The following is a 6000-nucleotide window of genomic DNA, read 5'->3' as shown; positions in this document are numbered from 1 at the left end:
TGGGTTGTTTCCACATCTTTGCAATTGTGAATTGTGCTGCTATAAACATTCGAACGCAGATGTCTTTTTCACAGAACGTCTTCTGTTCCTTTGGGTAGATGCCCAGTAATGGGATTGCTGGATCAAATGATAGTTCTACTTTTAGCTCTTTGAGGTATCTCCATATTACTTTCCATAGAGGTTGTACTAATTTGCAGTCCCACCGGCAGTGTATGAGTGTTCCTATCTCTCTGCATCCACAGCAACATTTATTGTTTTGGGACTTTTTGATAAAAGCCATTCTCACTGGAGTTAAGTGATATCTCGTGGTTTTGATTTGTATTTCCCTGATGATTAGAGATGTTGAGCATGTTTACATGTTTATTGGCCATTTGTCTTCTTTTGAAAAGTTTCGGTTCATGTCCTCTGCCCACTTTTTAATGGGGTTGTTTGATTTTTTATTGCTGATTTTCCTGAGTTCTATATAGATTCTAGTTATCAGTCCTTTACCGGATGTGTAACATGCAATTATTTTCTTCCATTCTATAGGTTGTCTGTTTGCTCTCATGATGGTTTCCTTGGCTGTGTAGAAGCTTTTTAATTTGATCAGTTCCCATTTATTTTTTTTTTTGTTGTTGCTGTGATTGCCTTTGGGGTCTTCTTCATAAATTGTTTCCCTAGGCTGATGTCTTTAAGAGTTTTTCCAACATTTTGTTCTAGAATTCTTAGAGTTTCTTGCCTTAGGTTTAAGTCTGTTATCCACTGTGAGTTGATTTTTATGAGAGGTGAGAGGTGCAGATCCTTTTTCAGTCTTCTACGTGTGGCCATCCAATTTTCCCAACACCATTTATTGAATAAGAGTTCTTTTCCCGAGTGTATGTTTTTGTCTGGTTTTATTTCTTTCTCTTGCCTGATTGCTCTGGCTAGGACTTCCAGTATTATCTTGAATAGAACTGATAGAAGTGGACATCCTTGTCTTGTTCCAGTTCTTAGAGGGAATGCATTCAACTTTTCCCCATTCAGTATGATGTTGGCTGTAGTTTTGTCATGTGTGGACTTTATTTTGAGGTATGTTCCTTCTATGCTGAGTTGTTTGAGGGTTTTTATCATGAAGTGATGCTGGATTTTGTTGAATGCTTATTCTGCATCTATTGAGACGATTATATGGTTTTGGTTTTGAATTCTGTTTATGTGGTGAATCAGATTTATTGACTTGCATATGTTGAACTATCCTTGTATCCCTGGAATGAAACCCACTTGATTGTGGTGTATTATAATTTTGATTCAGTTTGCTAGTATTTTGTTGAGGTTTTTTGCATCCGTGCTCATAAGAGGTATTGGTCTGTAGATTTCTATTTTGTTGTTGCATCATTTCCTGGCTTTGGTATCAGGGTGATACTAGCTTTCTAGAATGAGTTAGGGAAGATCCCCCCCTTCTTGATCTTTTGGAGCAGTTTCAATGAGATTAGTACCATTCTTCTTTATATGTCTAGTAGAATTCACCTGTGAATACATCTGATCCTGGCTTTTTTTTTGTTTTTGTTGGGAGATTTTTTTTTTAATTATTGATTCAATCTCACTACTCATTATTGGTTTATTCAGGGGTTTTATTTCTTCCTGGTTCAATATTAGGAGGTTGTATGTTTTGAAGATTTCATCCATTTAGTCTAGGTTTTCTAGTTTGTGAGCATATATTAAAATAGTTATCCATAATAGTCTGTGATGAAATTTTTGTAATTCTGTGGTATAAGTTGTAATGTTTCCTTTCTAATTTCTACTTGTGTTCATTTGAATATCCTCTTATTTTCTTGGTTAGTCTAGCTATCAATTTTCTTTATCATTTCAAGGAACTAAGTTTTTGTTTTGTTGATCCTTTGTATTTTGGGGAGGGGAATGTTTCTATTTCATTTCTGCTCTGATCTTTGTTATTTCTCTTCTTCTGCTAACTTTGGATTTGATTTGTCCTTGTTTTTCTAGTTCCTTGAGGTATGATGTGAGGTGGTAATTTGTGATCTTTCTGCTTTTTTGATGGAGACATTTAATGGCATAAACTTCCCTTTTAGCACTGATTTTGATGTTTCCCACATGTTTTGGTATATTGTGTTTTCATTTCTTTTGAAAACATTTTTAATTTCTTTCTTTTTTTCTTCATTGACCAAACAATCATTCAGGAGTGTGTTGTTTAACTTCCATGTATTTGTAAACTTTCTTTTCATATTGATTTCTAGCTTTATGTTACTGTGGTCTGAGAAGGTACTTGATATTGTTTTCATTTAAAGACATTTGTTAAGACTTGTTTTGTGGCCTAACATGTGGTCCATCTTGGGGAATGTTCCATGTGGTGATGAAAGAGTGTATATTCTGTAGTTGTTGGGTGAACTGTTTTGTAAATGTCTGTTAAGTACATTTGTTCTAATGTCCATTTTAAGTCCAGTGTTTCTTTTTTGATTTTCTTTCTTGAAGATCTCTCTAGTGCTGTGAGTGGGGTGTGGGGTTTGGGGGTGGGAGGAAATGGGGATGTAGGTCAAAGAATACAAAGTAGCACATATGTAGAATGACCAAGTCTGGATGGAGATCTAATGTACAACATGAGGAGTATAGTTATTGAAACTGTAGTATATTAGAGATTTTTGGTAAATAAGTAAATTTTAGCTTATCTAGTTATAAAAAAGTACGTGAGGTGATAGATACATTAATCTGTATCAGTATAGTAACTATCTTACTATTTCCCTATTTCCCATAACATCATGTTATAAACTTCAAATATATACAATCGAATATATTGTTTAAAAAGTAGGCCCCCATTCCTTCAGGTTGAAAAAAAAAAAGAGGAAATAAAAAATTAACAAAAAGGAAAAAAAAAAACGTAGGCCCCCAAATCTCTATTTACTTCAATTTGAATTGTTATTTTGGTAACCCACTATTCTCAAGTCTCAGCACTATATTTGCTGTCTAGATTAATTTAATGTCATTTGAACTATAGCATCTTCTATGAGGTAGCAATGAAATTGAAGCCTCAGAATATTTTATCGAAAGTATATGGTCTTTGGAGTCAAATAGTCTTGAGTTCAAATATTGGCTCAGCTACTTACTAACTTGGAACAGAGAAAGAATTTACTTAACCACTTGCACTTCATTATCTTAACTAATAAAATGGGATAATAATTTCTAGTTCACAGAATTGTTAATGAGATTTTATTATTAATAGATAATGTAAGCAAAGTTTGAAGCTCAGTGATGGCCAAAAGGTAGTTCTCATTAATTAGCGAATTTTATTACTACCAAACTTCTTGAGAAACTCCAAGTACTTCTGAGGCAATTAGACTTTCTCCAAAAAATTTTGCATTTTTATCCAGATGTTTCACTTATTTAAACAATTATATGCATGATAGACTGTTCTGTAAAAATAAATACTAATCCTGTGAAATTTCTTCATGCCTAAAATAGTTTTGTTTTGTTAGTTTTGTTTTTGCATTTTTTTGCTTGCAGAAAAATGTCACACTTCCATATTTCCAAGTAGAAATTGTCAAATAAGTCCTAAGTAAAAGAGAACTGTTTTCTGAAGTCAGTAAATACAAGAGAAGTTAGTAAAATTTTTCCCTATTTAACTTCCTTTTTCAGGGTTACTTAGCAACCAGCTAGTACTTTTGAAAAATCTCCTTTGAATACTAAATTACCTTTGAGATTTGTGTTTATTTCTAAATTGAGCATCAAATATGCAGTCACCATTTCCGTAAAGGACACAATTGAAAACTAGGTAGTATTACCTCATTACCACTAAGAAACCAATGTTTTGCCCTTCCTCTTTAGTAATGTCATTATGTGCTGTTACTTATGCATAATAAATTTATAAGAAAGTTCATGAGAGTGGAATTACAATTAGGAGTGTGTCATGCAGCCAACAATCCCTCTTTAATATGAGCATTCCTTATTTGCTTTGAGAACACACACACAAAGTGTTATAATGAATAAGGTGACAGTACATTCTGGTTTGCCTGGGATGGATCTAGTTTATATCTTCTGTAAATCAGCTAAAACTGTTATTTTAGTACTTTTCATTCCCCAAACCATCTTGTTTTGGACAATAAATTACCTGGTCACCTTAGACTGAAAAAACTTGGAGTTACTGCAGAAAAGAACAATGGAAATAATAACAGGCATTGGGAATAGCACTTATGAAGAAATGACTAAAGGAATTGGGTTTATTTATTTGTTGAAGAAAAGAGAAAACATAGGGAGATTATACACTTCAAGGAGCAAATATGGAAGGAGATAACCTGATTTCTCTCCCACCCAGGGCTGCATAGTATTAGAATTCACACACTGGAGGTATGCCGTGTAGAAATTAGAGATTAAGAACCCATTGTACACATTAGCTTGCACTCCCAATAAAGGTTATTGTTTCCTGTTTTGAATATTCTTTAAGGAACAGATAAAATATAAACATGCTCTATGATTTAGCAAGTCTACTCCAAGGTATATATACCCTAGAGAAACTTGTGAAAATGTACATCATGATGTACCTACTAGGATGTTATTAGCTTTACTATAATAGGCCCATACTGACAACTCATCTATCCACTAACAATACGATTTCTAAAGTATGGGGTATTTAAACAATGGAATATGCTATACATAAATAAAAACAATTGAAGTATAAATACATGCTACCATATGTATGTATTTCAAAACCATAATGTTGAGCAAAAGGCATAAATTATAATACATGCAGTATGATTTTATTTATACAAAACTCAAAACATAGGTGAAACTAATTTTTTAGTATTGGTGGCCTCAGAAGCAGCCCATAGATAAAGGATTCAAGTGCAAGTATTAAGTTGAAACATATGAAAGTGAACATCTTCAACCATCAGCCCTGGCCTCAAAAAATAGCTTGAAAAAGCTAATGCCTCCCTCAGCAGTGCATTTCCTATTGCTTTAGTAAAATAGTATCCTCTGGGCCCTCCCAAGGAACATGGTCAGCTGGAGGCTTCTCTGGCCGTATATTCTGAATACATGATGGCATGTTCACCCCTGTAATCTTTTCATCCTTTTCTAAATACTCTGCTAGGGCAATTTCAATATCTTGCTCCATTTACCATATGCCATCTTTTTTTCCAAATTTCAAGAAGCCATCTCAATAGTGCATTAAGACTGGCTCCAGGAGTCCTTAAGATGTCATATCCTGACTCACAGGACAGTGCCCTCAAATTAATAGAACTCACCCTTATCTGGCTTATTTTCTACTCTCTCAACTTCAGGTATGTACTCTCAGTGAAAGCCCACTCATGCCATGAGCACCTACTAGGCTTTCCACCCTAACACTCAGTTCCTGCTTATACATATTAGCCTGGTCTGCAACACATCTGGTAAATAGCCTGTTTCCTCTTATAGAAAAGCAGTTAATCTCCAGTCACACTGTGTTGAGATGTAACCCTAGTAATTGCTATATAAGCCATGAATGAGAGTAGGGACAGCTTTTAAAAGATATGGATATGTTCCTTCTATATAGAATTACTTGGGTAAATGGCTATATTTCCCTTAAGTGAAAGAATTGGGGAAATCATTGTTTAAATACTTGCTGTAGCATTGCAAAGTCCTTCCTCAAAGGGACCTGGTGTCCTCTTCCATTGATAGGTACTAGTTCTGGCTTGGAAACTGGATAAGGAAATATGATTTTCTATTGTGGGGACTGATGACTGTCTTCTGAGGTCTCTGCATGGTACCCAAGCAAGGCGAGGCTACTATACTCTATCATGGTGGAGTGGAGCATTTATGCAGCCCCGGGGGTTCAGAATAATCTGGAGGTTCAAGATTTTCAAGCAAAGAAGTCCAGGTGTTTTTTGTCCCAGGTCTCTAGGTTCCATTCCTTCTTTATCAGGACTCTGTGTTTGGTATAGGAGAATTACTGGGGCTGTGAATTTAGCATTCTTTGAAATTTAAATACTTTTACAGTTAGATCTTGCATCTGAATTTCAGTCTGCCCTCTTGGTATAGGAAATGAGGGTCTTTTTCATGCTG

This window comes from Eulemur rufifrons, chromosome 15 (genome assembly GCF_041146395.1).
Source record: "Eulemur rufifrons isolate Redbay chromosome 15, OSU_ERuf_1, whole genome shotgun sequence".
NCBI classification, from domain to species: Eukaryota; Metazoa; Chordata; class Mammalia; order Primates; family Lemuridae; genus Eulemur; species Eulemur rufifrons.
The sequence above is the reverse complement of the archived record's forward strand: the minus strand, read 5'-3'. Positions refer to the sequence as shown.